This window comes from Neovison vison, chromosome 11 (genome assembly GCF_020171115.1).
Source record: "Neovison vison isolate M4711 chromosome 11, ASM_NN_V1, whole genome shotgun sequence".
NCBI lineage: Eukaryota > Metazoa > Chordata > Mammalia > Carnivora > Mustelidae > Neogale > Neogale vison.
The window spans coordinates 190,332,746-190,352,785 of NC_058101.1; the positions used below are offsets into that span (position 1 = coordinate 190,332,746).

A 20,040-nucleotide genomic window follows, 5' to 3' on the forward strand; every position below is an offset into this window, starting at 1 on the left:
CAGAAGGTTTTGTTTTCATTTACTTTGCCTAGGTCTACCAGAGGAATCATTACCTACAGCAGCCTTATGAAGGATATTTCTTGAGTAATAAGACTTGAGAATTGAAATTACTCATTGATCCATGGGCTGCAGAATAGATGTTATATTAGCAGACATGAAAACATTAATCTCGTTGTATATCTCCATCAGAGTATTTGGGTGATCAGGTGCATTGTCATTGAACACTGACATTTGAAAGAAACCTTCCCCCCACCCCCACCCCCCACCCTCTGGCGTTGGATCTCAACAGTGAGCTTAAAATATTCTGTAAACCATGTTGTAAGCAGATGTGCTGTCATCCAGGTTTTGTTTTTACATTTATAGAGCATAGGCAGAGTAGATAATCAGCCTAATTCCTAAGGGCCATAGGATTTTTGAAATGGTAAATGAGCATCAACTTCAACTTAAAGCCACCAGCGGCATTAGCCCCTTATAAGAGTCAGTCTGAACTTTGAAACTTTGAAGGTAGGCATTGAGTTCTGAAAGTCTTAAATGGTGTGTTCTTCTACAGAAGGTTATTTTGTCTACACTGAAAATCTCTGCTTCGTATGAAAACCTTCATGAATTCTCTTAGCTAGATCTTCTGGATAACTAGCTGCTAAGCTTCTACATCAGCACTTGCTGCTTCACCCTGCACTTCGATGTTACAGAGATGACTTCTTTCCTTAAATCTCATGAACCAACCTCTGCTAGCTTCCAACTTTCCTTCTGCAGCTTCCCCACCTCTCTCAGCCTTCACAAGACTGAAGAAATTTCAAGTCTTGCTCTGGATTAGGCTTTGGCTTAGGGAATGTTGTGCTGGTTTGATCTTCTATCCAGACCACTAAAACTTTCTCCATATTAGCAATTAGTCTGTTTTGCTTTCTTACCATTTGTGTGTTTATGGAGTAGCACTTTTTCTTTAAGAACTTCTCCCTTTAAGGGGCTCCTGGGTGGCTCAGTGGGTTAAAGCCTCTGCCTTCAGCTCAGGTCATGATCCCAGGGTCCTGGGATCGAGTCCCGCATTGGGCTCTTGGCTCAGCAGAGAGCCTGCTTCCTCCTCTCTCTCTGCCTGCTTGTGATCTCTGTCTGCCAAATAAAGAACTAAAAATTAAAAAAAAAAAAAAAAAAAAGAACTTCTCCCTTTAAAAAAAAAAAAAGAACCTCTCCTTTTCATTCACAACTTGATTAACTGTTTGGCACAAAAGACTTACCTTCCAGACTATTCTATCTTTACTTCCTTTCCAATCTTATTTATTTATTTGTCAGAGAGAATGAGCACAGGCAGAGGCAGAGGGAGAAGCAGGCTCCCTGCTGAGCAAGGAGCCTGATGTGGGACTCGATCCCAGGATGCTGGGATCCTGACCTGAGCCAAAGGCAGCTGCTTAACCAACTGAGCCACCCGGTGTCCCCTTCCTTTCCAATCTTAATCATTTCTAGCTTTTAATTTAAAATGAGAGGTGTGCAATTCTTCCTTTAACTTAAACACTGAGAGGCCATTGTAGGGGTTATTAATTGACCTAATTTCAATATTGTTGTTTCTCAGAGGCTAGGGAGTGATAGGGTAATGGCCATTCAGTGGGGCATTCAGAACATTCACAACATTTATTAAGTTTGCCATCTTACCTGGGTATGGTTCATGGTGCCCCTAAATGATTATCAGAGATCACTGATCAGATCACCAAAAACAAATGCAATAATAATGACAAAGTGTGAAATATATTGAGAGTTACCAGAAGTGACATGGAGATAGGAAGTGAGCAAAAGCTGCTGGAAAAAGGGTACCAATAGACTTGTTCAGTGCAGGGTTGCCCAAACCTTCATTATGTTATTAAAAAAAAAAAAAAAAGGACATCATACTTGCCAATTGCAATAAAGCAAAAATGAAATATTGGAGAAAATTGATAAGAAAAAAATGTGGGTTGGAAGGTTGTCATGATTTCTGTTAGAATTGGCTGTGTCTTTCTTTTTCATCAACCTGGGAAACTACCATTTAAATATTTAGTGAATTTGTGTATTTTTCACTCCAACTTTTGTTTCTTTGGCTTCCCTTCCTCCCTCAGTGACAAAACAAATGGCACAAAAAGATTTAATTCACAAAGAAAGAAAAACAAAAGAAACAGTTTCCAGCCTAACAGGTTTGTTAGGCAGCCAGGGTGTCTAGCATGCTTGCCAGTAAGATATAAAAACTGGCAACAATTGTTCCAGTTTTTGTCTCTGGTTTCCTAGTTTAGCTGAAAAGTAAAATATTAGATAGTACTTTAAATACTTAAATATTTTTGTAAGGAAAGTATTTTCCTGTTTGCTAATATGTCATTCTTTTTTGATCCAAAAGCAATAATAAATGCATGCCTTTGTAATTCAGCTTCTCTAGTAAAGATATTTTTTTAAAAATCACAATTCTCATTTGTTCACTGTTTAATAAAATAAAAGCTTGATAGCACACTTCAGCCACTAGAAGAATGTTAAGAGTAACTTGTGAAATATTTAGAGTCCAGTCAGTGTCTCAGTCCAGTAGCAGTCTGTTAAATAGGAAAGGTAACTAGGGCATTAGCCGAAAGTTCTAATAGTGTATAGGTACCTACAGATGTTAATATAAAACCTAGTGGCACAAATTGCAGAATCAAAAGTGGTTTCAAAATCTGTATTAGTTTCTTCGGGCTACCATAACAAAGTACCACAAACTGTGTGACTTAGAGCAAAGAACGAGTCTCCCAGTTCTGGAAGCAGTAAGTCTCAATTCAGGCTGGCAGCAGGGCCACATTCCCTCGGAAGGCACTGGGAAAGGATCTGCTCCAGGCCTCTTGCCTAGATCCTAGTAGCCTCACATCCTCCTTGACTTGTAGATGGCTCTCTTTTCCCTGTGTCTTCACAGCATCTTCCCTCAGTGCCTGTCTGTGTTTGTGTCCAAATTTACCCCTTTTTTATGAGAACTACAGTCACAACATTGGATTTGGGCCCACCCTAATGACCTTATTTTATCTTGATTAAGTCTGTAAAGACCTGGTTTCCAATTAAATCGCATTCCGAGGTGTGAGCACTAGGATTTCAACATGTTTTGGAGCATATAACGTAGCCCATAATAGTCTACCCCCCGGCTCCCCAAAATTGATGTCCTTCCCACATGCAAGATATATTTACCATCTCAACATCCTGATGCTGGAAAGCCTTTGACATTCTAGCATCAAGTTTCATTTAAGCATTATCAACAATATCACCTCAAAGTCCCAAATCTCATCATCTAAGTTATTCCAATTAACCCTGGTGAGAACTAGGGTGTGATTCATCCTGAGCCAAATGATTAAGTTTACTGATAAAAACTTAGGGGAAGCAATCTGGCTCTAGAAGATCCAAGTCGCAAAACCAAAAGTACCAAAAAAAGGTACAAAATAGCAAAAAATAGATAAAATATTTTTTAAGTGCTGCAGCAGTGAAAAGATAGCAACAATTTTGAGCCAAAGCTCTAGAAATGAATTTATCATTTTCTAGTTCTCTGAAGGTATTTTACTTACTTAACCTGGAAACAAGATTTTATCTGTATAATAATCAATAAGAAAAAATACAATCTATCCTAGTATCACGCAGCAAAGCCCAGTTGAACTGTAGCACTATTCATTGAATCGCTCTCAGTACTCCCTATTCAGGCTGTTCCAAACTTACAGCTAGTTGTCTTCAAGTTTACTTGTAGAGAAAATTTCCCCCTCCTTTTTTAAAAAATAGAATATCCATGAATATCATATATCATACTAGGTTTTATTGAAATGTAATTTGATACTTTGTTGAATGTATCTGAAATAAGAGATTATGCCTCCACAAAAGGTATTTTTTTTTCATTATTACACAAGTTAGAATTTAGTGTTACACAGAAGAGCTCATGCTTATTTTACAAATGCTCACACTGCTCACACTGAAAAGCCCAGTGGTGTTCCATCAGTTACGGAGAAACAGAGAGGGATGTATTCAGGATCCCTAATTGCCTTTGCATCGGGTTGAGACAACAGACGATAGTAATCTAATGTGAGAAATGTGGAGAGGCATTCAGAGGAAGAGACTGAATATACAAATGAATTATGGGGAGACCATATATAACAACAAAACTCTAGGGGCGCCTGGGTGGCTCAGTGGGTTAAAGCCTCTGCCTTTGGCTCAGGTCATGATCCCAGGGTCCTGGGATCGAGCCCTACATGGGGCTCTCTGCTAGGCAGGGAGCCTGCTTCTTCTTTGCTCTCTGTCTGCCTCTCTGCCTACTTGTGATCTTTGTCAAATAAATAAATCTTTAAGGAAAAAAAATAACAACAAAACTCTAACTGCAGCCTCTGCAGCAATCAGCCTAAAATGGTCAGGACCTGGTCAAGGACTTAGATTTGCCTGGTTTTTAACCCCTACTTCCGACTCCAGACAAACCAGAAAAAGCTCCCCATGCTCCCCTGACCAATCCCCTAAGATGTGCCCTTTCCAGTCAGTGCATCTCCAGCTTCCCTATGCCAGCAACTTCTAATCAGGGTATTTCCAGATCCTTCCTTTATTTCACTATAAAGCTTTCTTACTTCTTTGGCTGCCTTTGAGTCTCTGCCAGAGGCAAGTGATGGTGGCTGACTTCTGTGCTGTAGCAGTCTGAATAAATAGCCTCTGCTTGTTCTCATTTGGGTGGTATTCATTTATTCCCACAGAACACTTCACCTTAAAAGCAGGAGAAAATGGCTCAGATGAAAATCCAGACCTGGAATCATTTCCCCTTAAGTGTAGCAGGACACAGCTGCCCACCTGGTGAGTAGTATTCACTAAACAACACCATTATATTGATATTTTGGGTTCCATTATGAAGCTAGAAGATCCTTATCTTTTGTATTTGTATTTTCAGGTAAGAATATGCTGAAAAAAGAAATTAGAGTTATTTTAAAAGCATAGAGGGAGCTCATTGGTATTCACTTGTCACATATTTGCTGTTTGGAAGATGAAGAATGATTATGGTTGAGGTGGGGCAGTGCAAATTCTGAGTGCTCAAAATAATCTAAATGATCCCGAGTAACTTCATACATTTCAAAATGCCCACTGTAGCTAAAAATGCCATCCTTCAAAATTACATTTTTAAGTGATCTCTAAAATCTTTTTAAAGGATGCATGAATTCTGTTTAAACTCATCAGTCATGTATCACGCTTATGCACTACAGACTCTAAGCTCAGTTCACAAGCCAAGATATCTGTACACAGAAATACAATATGAGGTGGAAAATGTCATGCTGATGGCATTTTACCCAAAACTAAAAACTGAATCACATCAGCAAATTTTCATTTTAATGTGTTCAAGTTTGTCCATGAATTTTCCCAGGCAAAGAAACTCATAAAGTGTGTTGAATGTTTTTGAAAAAAAATTTTGAACTCCTAAATGGTTCAGTAATTGATTACTAGGAATTATTTTATCAGAGTCATTAAAGAGCATGAACTTAAGGTCTAATAGCTAAGGCCTTACCAACAAAATACTTGGGTAGGATGTACATAGGAGGCTCTCTCTGCCTTGTAACCTAAATGTGTAAATCTATAATATTTCAAGGCAAATATTTGCATACATGCCTGCCTTTTTCTAAAGGATCTCGATTTCCTCAAGAATAAACACAGTGCCTTATTAGTACTTGAGTATCTCAGTGCTTTGCTGCCAGACTAAAACATAGTCGGTACTTAATAAATGTGGAATGAGTGAATAAATGAATGAAAATGCCATTGTGTTTACTTCCTGCCCTTGGCATTGAATATAATTTCTGGCAGTAGATACTGGGAATGGCTGAAAGGACATAATGGCATGGCCGTGGGATTTGGTAAAAACTGAGTTACCAGTCCAGTGAATATTAGCTTTGAAACTTTAAGTGAGAGAATTATGGAAAGGTTGACTTCTTTCTTAAGTTTCTAGTTCCTATGGAGAGGAAACCATACAGTTGACCTAGAGAAAAATGGCAGTCTAAAGCAAATTTTGCCAGTAGGTTCCAAAACCTTTCATTCCAACTCAACAGAAGCAAGAAATACTATGCTTTGGGAGAATTAGGAGATTGGCTTGAACTTGTGATGGAAATTCTGTTAACAATTACATAGGAAAGATACAGGACAGGTCTATAGACTTTCAAGAGCCCCAGGATAAAGACTGTATATATTAAGCCTATTGGCTAACCTTAGATGTTGCTGATAAATAGAGCTACTTGAGGAAAATGTTGCTGGGTGTTAAGTATGTTTACTTATACTCTATATATGAACAGATGTTTGAAAGGACCTTATGGAGGAGACTGTGGGGGTGATTCGTGCATCACATAATAGTTGGACACTAAAAATAATGAGATATCTTCCACCTCTGCGATTATTTATTTCTTTGAGACAACAGAGTGATTCTCAATTCAGCATTGTCATGAGGTAGGACCTCATGCACTTACTGAACCTTATCTTCCTCCTCTTTCTAAAAGACAGGGTCACACTTGATTCTTTGAAACATTTTCTTTTTCTTTCTTTCTTTCTTTTTTTTTTTTAAAGATTTTACTTATTTGACAGACAGAGATCACAAGTAGACAGAGAGGCAGGCAGAGAGAGAGAGAGAGAGCGGGGGGGAGCTCCCTGCAGAGCAGAGAGCCCGACTCGGGGCTCGATCCCAGGACCCTGGGATCATGACCTGAGCCAAAGGCAGAGGCTTTAACCCACTGAGCCACCCAGGCGCCCCTAAAACATTTTCTTGTTCTAAAATTTTAAATTCTTTAAGAATGAAAGCTCTAACGGAATAGAAGCATTGTTTTTTACATCTAATTTTCTTAATGCTGAGCCAATACAAGAAAGGCATCACATTCAGTTCTAGATTATATTGTCCCTCCATGGAAATCAAATAATAAATACAACTGTACTGAAAAGATTTATAATAGAAAAATTATTGTTATTTGCTGCTGGTTATTCTTTAAAGAGCTGAACTTTCCGGCCTCAGTTTTATTTGGCTATAGGATTAGAAACCTGATTTCTGCACTGTTATTTTACATCCAACTATTAATTCTCTCAGAATAACAGAAATTTTTACATCAGCTTTATAATTAAGTACAAACATTTTACATGGAGGGATCTTACACTGTCAAAAATTTTTTAGTATTTGATATATTTGCCTAAAAATTCTCTAACTTTTTATAAATCAAATACACAATGGTGTCTTATTTGGAAATACCTACAATAATGAATAAGTAAAACTCCTGAAGTTCTGACTACAATATGAAAATATTGAAATTTAGGGAAAGAAATGTTTTCTGACTTCTTTCTGAATATAATTCTAATGTAAAGGCATAGAATCATAGAACTTTAAAGATGAAAGTAACTTTCGAAATTACAAAGTCCATAATTCTTACTTTTTATAAGATAAAACTGAGATTATGGCTGCTTAAAAAAAAGATAATATTGGACTTCAGAGGAAGAATGATACTTCGATAGGGCCTCAGCTCTTCAGTCTGATGGGCCTCAGCTCTTCAGTCTTCAGTCTGATCTTAAGAGGGAGCTCCAGAAACCCTATTGTGTTGACAGAGGATCGGGATTTATCAGGATCAGAAAAACTGGTTCAGGCTTGCCTAACTTTTAAGAGACGATGCCATAAGGCAAAATCCAATATATTAATTTGAACTAAAGATTTTTGTACTATAAAGCAAATACAAAAATCACATCAGTTGATCTGCTTATTTTCTTCCTTTAAAAAATCTACAAGGAACAGTACTTGTTGAGGATAATGCCAGAGCAAAGGATTTTAGTGGCTGTTGTCACTGAGCTACAGGGACAGTTAATCTGTTTACACTATAAAGATATGACTTAAATCCACTACAAACAGGCTGTTGCCCTAATTCTCCAACAAAACTGATACTGTAAAGGTTACTAATAATTTCCGTATTGGTATATACAATAGTCAACTCTCAGTTCTTCTTTTTCTTGTTGTATCTGCAGCAAATGAAAGCTGATGATCTCTTTTCCTTGAAACGGTCATTACCAGCACACAATCTTCCAGGTTTCCCACCTCACAGACTGCTCTTTCCCTGTCTTCCATGTTGTTTCTTCATCCTTTTTTCCAATTTCTTAGCACATGTTCCCTCAGAGCTCAGTCACTGAGCTTCTTCTGTTCTGTGTCTACATTCACCATAGGGCAGTAGTTTCCAAAGTGTGGTCCTCAGACTAGCAGCATCAGCATGACCTGAAAACTTGTTAGAAATGCTAATTTTCGAGTCCCTCTACAGACCTAATTAATCAGAAACTCTGGGATTGGGGCCCAGCAATTTAGTTTTAATAAGCACTTCAGGTATTCTCCTGAATGCTAAAGTTTGAAGAACATTTCCCTAGGGGATTTTATAGATTTTAACTTACTAATACCATTTGTAAACTTTGGCTTCTGGTTATTTTAATATATGTAGCCTAGTCCCCTCTGAATTCTAGATTTATATATCCATTGCTAATATGATTTACCCACTTCTATGTATAATAGGTGGTTCAACAATTATTTGCCAAAGCTAAGCTTCTGACAAAACAATTCTTTCCACTTGTAGTATTTCCCATTTCAGTTAATGGCCAAAACTTCCTTCCAGTTGTAGAAGCCCAGATTCTCGAAGTTATCAGTGATGTCTCACTTTCTGTCATGCTCCATATCTAATTTATCAGGAAATTGTGTTGGCTCCACTTTTAAAATATGTACTGAAAAAAGGCTACATCTCGTTATCTCCACTACTACCAGTCTGGTCCATTCAGCATCATCTTTCATCTGGATATGTGCAATAGCATGCCAACAGGCCTCCCTCCATACCTATGTATAGTCTAGTTTTCAACACAGCAACTAGAATGATTCTTTTAAAATAGAATTTGGAAATTCAATTCTACTATAATGGTACAGTACAAGCACATTAAATCCAATCTGCCTCATTACAACCAAGATCTCTGAACAAAATACAAAGATAAAAAGAAACCAAAGCTACCTGTAAACTTTCAAAAACAAATGAAAGGGAGCAGATTATGTGAGGAAGATAAAATTCAGAGAAGCAACCTGGCTGGCTGGAGGTGTTTGCTTTAGTTTCTTGTAGGCATTGCTTCAATTGTTTGGTGATTTTTAGTCACAAAGGAGACTATCAACATGAGCAGACAAAACTCCCCCATCTTTCTGGGGGAGTAAGAAGGTAATCTTGTTGGAGAAAAAAAAGAGATAGGGGTAGCCTAATTTTGTGTGTGAACCTGAACACAGCCCAAGCCTTTTCTCTGAGTTACTGATACATGAAATGAACCTGAAAAAGTATGTCAAGAGCTTCGAGAAGTGACACAAAATTTGGACAGCCACAGAGGGCAATACAGAATTCATGTGTGAACCTAATTCAGTTGATTGGCAGTTAAATCAACAACAATGTAAATGTTTTACAAAGGATTATAATAAGACCCAAAGTATTTCTTTTTTCTTTTTTTGACCCAAAGTATTTCTATAACAACATTGAAAACACAGGATACAATTTAAATTTATTAATATGCAAATTAATAAATAAGTAGTAGCTGGGTAAATAAATAACATGCTAAAATGTTTAAAAAGAAAAACAAGGGCGCCTGGGTGACTCAGTGGGTTAAGCCGCTGCCTTCGGCTCAGGTCATGATCTCAGGGTCCTGGGATCGAGTCCCGCATCGGGCTCTCTGCTCAGCAGGGAGCCTGCTTCCTCCTCTCTCTCTGCCTGCCTGTCTGCCTACTTGTGATCTCTCTCTGTCAAATAAATAAATAAAATCTTTAAAAAAAATAAAAAATAAAAAAAAAACCCAAAGCACTATTAGTAAATGCCAACCCTGAAATTACATATATCTTGGAACCCAGACAGAGACTTAAGGTATGATTTTAACTGTGTGCCATAGTATAAATGAAAATGCTCTTGAAAGGAATTTTAAAAATGGGAGGTCTCAGCAGGGAAAGAAACCAAAAGGAATAACATTGAAAGTTGAGGTGGAAAAACACAACATCAGAAATAAAAGTCATGCTGTACAGGCTAACTATAAAGATGAAAATGAGAGCAAAATAAGTCAATGAACTAGAAGATTTAGCTCAATATAAAGAGTCCCATATGAAGGACAGAAAGAAAAAACTTGAAAATGAACAAAGATTCAAGGACATGCATGACAGTATCAAAAGGTCTAATAGACATGTATGGAGAGTCCCGGAAGGAGAACAACAGGGGAGAAAAAGAAATCTGAAGAAATAATAGTAGTAAACTTCCAAATTGTGTTAAAGACATATAGTTATAGGTGAGCAAACCACAGATAAGGTTAACTGGAAAACAAAAAACTTGCCAAATTGTATTATAACCGAACTGCTAAAGAAAAAAAAAAAGACATAGAAATCTCAAATGCTTCTGGCAAAAAGAGATGTACTACAAGCATAGAAACAATTATTTGAACAACTGAAATTTCTCATCAGAAACCATAGAGTCTAAAAACAATGAAGCAATACCTTTAAATGCAGAAAGGAAAGAACTGCCAGCCCATGATTATATATTCAGAAGTATTCTCCAGAAATGCAGACAAAATAAAGATATTTTTAGATGAAAGAAAACTAAGAGACCATCAAACCATTACTGAACATCCAGATTTCTCCCAGAAAAGAAAATAAATACATACATACATTTATACTTCAAGTTGAAGGGAAATAGCATCACTGAGAAATCTGAATGTTCAGAAAAGCTTGTAACAAAATCAGCTCTTGTAACAAAAATGGTAAATAGCCTGTTTAAATTAAAATTTAAATAGATGTGAAAAAATATATACATAGATGAAAAAGATGATAAAATTACAAAGGTCAATGTGAAGATGTTTCAAGTTTCTAGATTTTACATAAGTATGGTATTAACTCGAAGTAGATTTTGAAAAGTTGGTATGCAAATTGAAATTCCAATTCACAGCTAAAACTATGGATATTAAAAGATATATGTTAACAAGACAGGAGACAACATATGTTGGCAAGGGTGTGGAGAAAGGGGAACCCTCTTACACTGTTGGTGGGAATGTAAGCTGGTACAGTCACTCTAGAAAACAGTATGGAGGTTTCTCAAGATGTTAAAAATAGAGATATTCTACAACCCAGCAATTGCACTCTGGGTATTTACCCCAAAGACACAGAGGTAGTGAAAAGAAGGGGCACACACACCCCAGTGTTCTAGCAGCAATTCCACAATAGCCAAACTGTGGAAGGAGTTGAGATATCTTTCAACAGATGAATGGATAAAGATGTGCTTCATATATGCAATGAAATATTACTCAGCCACCAGAAAGGATGAATACCTACCATTTGCACAGACATTGTTGGAACTGGAGGGGATTGTGCTAAGTGACATAAGTCAAGCAAAGACAATTATCATATTGTTTCACTCATATATGGTACATAAGGAATAGCGTGGAAGACCACAGGAGAAGGAAGGGAAAACTAAATGGGAAAAAATCAGAAAGGGAGACAAACAATGAGAGACAAACCATGAAAGACTCTGGACTCCAGGAAAGAAACTGAAGGTTACAGAAAAGAGGAGGGGGAGGGGGTAACTGGATGTTGGGTATGAAGGAGGGCATATGTTGTGGTGAACACTAGGTGATTTATGCAAATAATGAATCATTGACCACTACATAAAAAACCTATGATGTACTGTATGTTGGCTAACTGAACATAATAATAAAAATAAATAAAAAATTAAAAATAATTTTAAAATATATAGGTTAAAAAATAAGACCTAAGAAGTAAATTAAACTGAAATAAATGGAAAATTTTAAATAATACACTGTAGCAAGAAAGGGGGGGATAGGGGAACAAAAAGCAATGAAAGTAGAATACAAATAACTTGATAGTTGTAAATCAAAATATCACATTAATTGCATTAAATCTTAATTGTTAAAATATTTGAATTAAAAGGCAAATGTTGACAGAGTCTATCAGTAGGAAGGTACTGCTATATTCTTCCAAGTGTTTAAACATAAAGGCACAAAGAATGTGAAAGTAAATAGATCAAGGATGTCAGTATTATGGTGGCAAAAGATAACTCTTTTTTCCCCTCATCAGCAGCAAGAATTCAGCATCTATCCACAGACAACGTACCTTTGAGGGAATTCAGGGATTCACTGCCACATACCAAGGGATGCAGGAGAAGTCTCACCCACCCATTCACTGGGTAATAGATGGAGAGACTTTGTATCCAGCTATGAATCTTGCAAAGGCCCATGAAATGTCTAAACCACAATCTGAGAGTCCTTGGAGAGCACTGACTTAGATGGGAGAGCATTATCAATAAATAAGTACTCTAAGTGTAAATGGATTGAATCATCCAATAAAAAGGCATAGAGTGGTTGGATAGATAAAAAATAAGACCAGACAATATGCTGTCTAACAAAAACTCACTTCAGCTATAAGGACAAACATCAGCTCAAGTAAAAAAATGGAGAAAGATATCTCATGCAAGTGGAGACTAAAGGAGAATAAGAGTAGTTATACTTATGTTAGAGAAAACAGAATTTATGCCAAACTGTAGGGATAAAAACACCAAAGAGATATAACAATTATATGAGGATATATGCAGCCAACATCAATATCTAAAACAAACACTAATATATCTGAAGAGAGACATAGAAAAAACAATAATAGTAGGGACTCCATTATCCCACTTTGAATAATCAATAGACAATCCAGTCAGAAAATCAACAAGAAACTTTGAAGTTGGACTGTAATTTACACCAAATAGACTTAAAAGACATATACAGAACTTTCCATCCAACAGCAGCAGAATACACTGTCTTCTCAATTGAGGTTAAATCTAGATAATAACACTCTTTGGGAGAGATCCATGATAGGTCACATAACAAGTGTTATGCAAATTTAAGAATACTGAGATAATACCAGCCATCTTTTCTGAACACAGTGTTATGACCCTAGAGTCATTAATAAGAGAAAAGCTGTAAAAATCACAAATATGTGAAAATTAACATACTCCTGAACATTTAATGCATCAAAAAGTAAATAAAAAAATGAAATAAAAATTATCTTGAAACAAGTAAAAATGGAAACAAAACATTAAAAAAAAAAAACATAGAGAGGCACCTGGTAGCTCAGTCAGTTAAGCATCTGACTATTGGTTTCAGCTTAGGTTGTGATCCCAGGGTCATGAGATCAAGCCCCATATCAGGCTCCATGGTAAGTGCAGTCTGCTTGAAATTCTCTCTCCCTCTCCCTCTACCCCTCCTGCTCATGTTCTCTCTCTCTCTAAAATAATAAATATTTAAAAAAACATAGGATCCTGTAAGCAATTCTAAGAATTTTATAGCAATAAATGCCTACATTATGAAAAAAGAAAGATCTCAAATAAATAACCTAATTATATACCTCAAAGAACTAGAAAAGAAAAAAGCCCCAAAATTGGCCGAAAGAAGGAAATAACAAAGATGAGAGCAATAATAGAGATAAAGAAACAATACAAAAGATCAATAGAACTGGCTGCTTTTTTGAAAAGATAAACAATACGGACAAAGTTTTAGCTAGACTAAGGTGAAAAAAGACTCAAATCAGTAATAAAAGAGGAAACAGTATAACTGATACCACAGAAATACAAAAGATCATAGAGACTGTGACAAATAATTACATGCCAATAAATTGGATAGCCTAAAAGAAAGTAACAAATTCCTAAAAACACAACCTACCAACTATGAATCCTGAAGAAATAGAAAATCTGAACATAACAATTACTAGTAAGGAGATTAAAACTGTAATCAAAAAGATCTCAACAAAGAAAAGCCCAGAACCAATGGTTTCACTGGTGAATTCCACCAAACATTTAAAGGAAAAATAAAGCCAATCCTTCTCAAACTTTTTCAAAAAATTGAAGTGGCAAGAACATTCCCAAGTCCATTCCACAAGGCCAGCATAACCTCATACAAAGTCTAGATAAGAGAACACTATAAGAAGAGAAAATTACAGACTGACCTACCTGAAGAATATAAATTCAAAAATTCTCAACAAACTATTAACAAACTTAACTGAATTCAACAGCACATTTAAAAATCATACAATAGGACACCACAGTCAGCAGGATTTATGCCTACAATGCCAGGATGGTTCAACACAGGTGAAAGAATAATAATACTACACCACATTAATAGGATGGCAGATAAATCATTTGACCTCTCAAAAGATGCAGAATAAGCCATTTCCTAAAATTCAACATCTCTTTATGTTATAAACTCTGAAAAACTCGGTATAGAGAGAAAGTACTTCAACATAATAAAGGCCATATGTGACAAGCTAATAACTAATACTCAGCAGTAAAACATTAAAAGCTTTTCCTCTAAGATCAGTAACAAGACATGGGTGCCTGCTCTCACCACACCAATTCAACATAATATTGGAAGTCCTAGCCAGAGCAGTCAAGCAGTAAAAGATACCCAAATTGAAAATAAGAAGTAAAATTGTTTCTGTTTGATGATGATATGATCTTATATTGAGAAAATCCTAAATATTGCACAAAAGCACTGATGGAACTAATAAGTAAATTCAATATAAATGCAGGATTCAAAATAAAAATACAAAAATCAGTTGCATTTCTATACACGAAAAATAAAACATGTGAAACAGAAAGAAAACAATTAGATTTACAAGGGCATCTAAATAAATTAGAATTAAATTAACCAGAAAAGTGAAAGATCTGATCACTGAAAACTAATAGACTTTGATTAAAAAATTTAAAGGAAACAGGGTGCCTGGGTGGCTCAGTTGTTAGGCAATTCCCTTAGACTCAGGTCATGATCTGCAGTCCCGGAACTGAGTCCCACGTCAGGCTTCTTGATCTGCAGGGACCCTATTTCTACCTTCTGCCCCACTCTTATGGTCTCTCTCTCTCTCTTATTCTCTCTCAAATAAATAAAATCTTTTTAAAAAAGAAAGTAAAGAAAACATACACAAGTGGAAACATATTCTATGTTCATGGATCAGAAGAGTTATTATTATTTAAAAATCCATACTACCCAAAGCCATCTATAGATTCAGTGAAATCCCTATCAAGATTCCAATTGTATTTTTCACAGAAATAGAGCAAGCAATCCTAAAATTTGTATGAAACTCAAAATGACTCGAGTAGCCAAAGCAATCCTGAGAAAGAAGAGCAAAGGTGGAAGTATCCATCATGGTTCCTGATTTCAAACTATACTACAAACCCATAGGAATCAAAAGAGTATGATATTGGCATAAAAATGGTCACATAGACAAATGGATCATTATAAAGAACCCAGAAAGAAACCCTAGCCTATTCATCAACTAATATTTGACAAGGGAAACTAGAATACCCATCTGGGGAATAATAATCTCTTCAATAATTATATTTGGAAAATTGGGTAGTCACATGCAGAAGAATAATATTAGACCCCTACCTTACAGTACTCACAAAAAACATTAATGGAATGAAATAAAGACTTAAACATAAGATCTGAAATCATAAAATTCCCAGAAGGAAGCAGAGGGAAGCTTCTTTGAAATTGGTCTTGGCAACAATTTGTGGTTGGTTTTGCCTTTTTGTTGCACAAGCAACAAAAGAAAAACTGAGTAAGTGAGACTTCAGCCTAAAAAGCTGTGCACAGCAAAAGAAGCAGTCAACAAAATGAAAAGTCAACTTACAGAATAAGAGAAAATAATTACAAATCATATACCTAATAAAAGGGTAATACCCAAAATAAATAAAGAACTCATGCAATAGAAAAATATCTGATTTTAAAAGTGGATAGATAAACTGAATAGACATTTATCCAAAGATTTACAAATGGCCAAGACGTACATTAAAAGGGGGTCAACATCAGTAATCATCACAGAAATACAGACCAAAATCACTATGAAATATTACCTCTTGGCTGCTAGAAGAGTCGTTATTGAAAATGACAAGAAATAACAGTGTTGGTGAAGATGAAGAAAAAGGGGGATTTTGTACACTATTGATGAGTTTGTAAATTGGTACAACCACTATGAAAAACAGTATGGAGTTTCCTTAAAAATTAATATGTAACATATATAGTCATAGTATGTGTTATATATATTATAAAAAAGAGATCTGAATTCCTATATTCTATATTCATTGCAACATTATTCACAATAGCCAGCATGTAGAAATAACCTTAGTGTACTTAAACAGATAGGTAAAGAAGATGTATTATATATATTACACACACACGTAAATACATACACATACACAATGGAATACAGCCATAAAAAATATAGATGAACCTTGAGGACGTTATGCTAAGTGAAATAAGTCAGACAGAGAATGACAAATACTTAAATGCAAAATTTATGAAAGCCAAACTTGTGGAAACAGAGTATAAAGCTGGTTTCCAGGTGCAGGTTATGGGGAAAATAGGGAGATGTTTGTCAAAGGTTAGAAACTTTTAGTTACAAAATAAATTGGTTATGGGGATACAGCATGATGATTATTGTTAATAATACTGTATTTTATCTTTGAAAGTTGCTGAGACTAAACCTTGAATGTTCTCACCACCAATAAGAAATGGTAATTATGTGATATCTTGGAGGTGTTAGCTAAAACTCTAGTGGTAACCATTTTGTAATATGTAAGTATATTAAATCAACATGTTATATACCTTAACTTTATGCATGTTATATATTGGTAATATCTCAAAGCAGAATAAAATCCAAAACTTAAAAAGAAAAAAAAGAGAGAGAGAGAAAGTAAATAGATCAAAAACATATCCCATGGAAACTGTAATAAAAAAGCTAGAAAATCAGGGGCACCTGGGTGGCTCAGTGGGTTAAACCTCTGCCTTCGGCTCAGGTCATGATCTCAGGGTTCTGGATCAAGCCCCACATCCGCATCGGGCTCTCTGCTTAGCAGGGATCCTCCTTCCCCCTCTGCCTGCCTCTCTGCCTACTTGTGATCTCTGTCTGTCAAATAAATAAATAAAATCTTTGAAAAAAAAGTTGGAAAATCTAATCAATATTAGATAAAATAAACAGAATATTACTAGAGATTATGAGGAATATTTCATAATGATAAAAGAAATAACCACCAAGCATAATAATTTTAAATTCACGTGTGTCTCAAAATACAAAACAGAAATTGATTGACTAGGAGGGAGAGATGGACAATTTTACAATTATAGCAGAGAGTTTTTAGACCCTGTCTCAGCATTTTACAGAACAATAAGGCAAAAAATTAGTACATACATAAAATATACAAAAACATTATCCACAACTTTAAAAAATTGATCTTTATAGAACACTACACCCAACAACTGCAGAACACAAATGTTTTCCAAGGACAAATGGTACACTCACCAAGATGGACGACACACACCAGGTCACAAAAGACTCTTCATAAAGGTAAAGGATTGAAATCATACAAATTATATTCTTTGACCACAGCAAAATCAAATCATAAATCACTATTGCTACTAAGGTATCTCAGAAACCAGCTAACTAGATCTGGAAGTTGAACAACATACGCTTGACCCATGAACAATAGTCAGAAATCCACATATAACTGATTCCCAGAAAGCTCAACTACCAATAGCCTGTTACTGGAAGGCTTACCAATAACATCAAGTTGATTAATACATATTTTGTGTATTATATGTAGTATGTATTATATTCTTACAATAAAGTAAGCTAGAGAAAAAAATGTTTTACAAAAGCATAAAACACATTAACTGTATGTTATTGAAAAAAATCTGCACTTAAGTGAATCCATGCAGTTCAAACTGAGGTTGCTCACAAGTCAACTATATTTTAAAAAAGTTCATGGGTCAAATAAGAAATCACAAGGAAAATAAGGAAATACTTCAAAATAAATAACAATGAAAATATGTTATGTAACATTTGTGGAGTACTGCTAAAGCAGTGCTTGGGAGTAAATCTAGCATTTTAAGTGAAGAAGAATAATTGGAAAAGAATATTGACCTGGGATAATGCATTACAAAGCTAGAAAAGGGAAAGCAAATTAAATTCAAAGTACGTACAAGGAAAGAATCCATAGAAGAAAAAAAGGAAATGATAAAAATAAAACCCCAAATCGTAAGATAGAGAGAGGAATGACATCAGCAGAATAGTGGAACAGGAGGTTCCAGGCTCTACCTCCCACCAGAAACACCCACAGAATAAAAGACCCTCATGAGAGCTCTGGAATTCACATCAGAGTTTATATAACACCTTGGTGCAGAACACAGAAATAAGAAATAACAAGGCATTGAAAGGCATAAGAACAGGTTCACCTTCCCTGCATGACCTCTCCCTAGACCAGCACAATATAGTACTGAAAGAGATCCCCTCTGTCAAAGAGTTGTATAGAATAAATAAATACTTTAATAAAAGTAATTGAAAAGACAGTGAAATAGAAAAATAATACTAGAAAAAATGAACAAAGTTGAAACTTGGTTCTGTGTAAAGATAAACAAAATTAATAAATCCTTTTTTTAGATGAATCCAGAAAAGAGAAATCACCAATATCATGAATGAGAAAAGAAAACATGAGTACAGTTACTGTAAACTACTAAAGGGAAAATAAGAGTAAATCATTAAACACTGTAAGCTAAAAATTCACTAATTTTGGTGAAATGAACAACTTTTTGAAAAAAAGTCACTTGCAAAACTGATACGAGAAGAAACAAAAAAATCAGTTTAGAGCTATATCTAACTTAAAAATTGAACTTTTAATCTAATACCTTCCCCAAAGAAAATTCCAGGTCAGATGGTTGTGATATTCAAGGAAGAAATACTGCTGATGATACAGAAATATTTTAAGAAACTAGAAGAGTGATTTCTACCCAACTAATTTTGAAAGTCCAGCATAACCCAAATACCATGATCAGAGAAAAATATAACAATAATAGAATTGCATCCCAATTTCTTCATGAATATACATGTAGAATTCTTAAGGAAATATCAGCAAATTAAATACAATAATATATAAATAGCATAATATATCATGAACAAGTAGTGTTTATACTCTGATTAAATATTAATCAGTGTAATTGAACATATTAAAAAACAAAGGAGAAACACCACATGATCTTTCAGTAAATGCAGAAAGAGCATCTGACAAAATTTACCAGCAGTTTGTAACAAAAACCACAGCAGACTAGGAATAGGTGGGAACCTCCTAAAATTGATAAAGTCTATCTGAGAAAAACTGACAGCCAACATCATACTTGGTGAAAATTTGAATTGTTTCCACCTGAGATTGGGAACAAGTCAACAATTCCAGTTCTATCCAGCATTGTATTGGAGGTCTTAACTGTTGAGTCAAGAGTCAGGGAAGAGGAAGCTGGGAAAATATAAAAGACATAACGATTAGAAAAAAATAAGAAAACTTTTCCCTTTTGAGATGATTTGAGTAAGTAGAAAATCTGAGGGAATTGACAAACTAACTAGATCTAATTAACTGAGCAAGTTCACAGAACATAGTTATTTTTAAAATACCAATTTTGATCTTTTATAGAATACTCACTGTGGGAAGATACTATTAGAAAGGCAAATCTCAAATCAATCGATAGATTCATTTCCAGAATGTCTTAAAAAATTGACTCACTGATTCCAAAATACATAGAGAAATGCAAAGGATATAGAAGATCCAAAAACAATTATGAAAGAAGAAATTTGAAGAACTACCTTACCTGATTTTGAGACTTATTATAAAGCAACAATATTTTAAAATTTGGTATTGCTTAAAGATAAACATGTAGATTAATAGAATAGGATAGGATATCCAGAAATGGATACACACAGATATGGTCAGCTGATTTTCAATAAATGCAGAAAGGCAATTCAGTCAGGAAAAGGAAGTCCTTCCAGCAAATGCTAGATCAATTGCATATCTATATTAAAAAAAAAAAATCAGCCTCCATCTCGCCCCATACACAAAAACAGTCAGAAAAGATCACAGCCCTAAATATAAAACATGAAACTATAAAAATGTTTAAACAGGAACACGGGAGAAAATTTTTCCAAACTTGGATAGGCAAGATTGTCTTAGAACACCAACACAC

At 35.2% G+C, this 20,040-nt stretch overlaps 1 long non-coding RNA gene across 1 annotated transcript in view; it reads left to right on the forward strand.

The window, feature by feature from the left end:
- LOC122889114 overlaps positions 1–20,040 on the forward strand; it is a 129,200-nt gene that overhangs the window by 45,461 nt on the left and 63,699 nt on the right. The window contains exon 2 of the long non-coding RNA XR_006380811.1: positions 4,689–4,785. This is a non-coding gene — a long non-coding RNA (uncharacterized LOC122889114). The remainder of the gene's footprint in view (positions 1–4,688; positions 4,786–20,040) is intronic.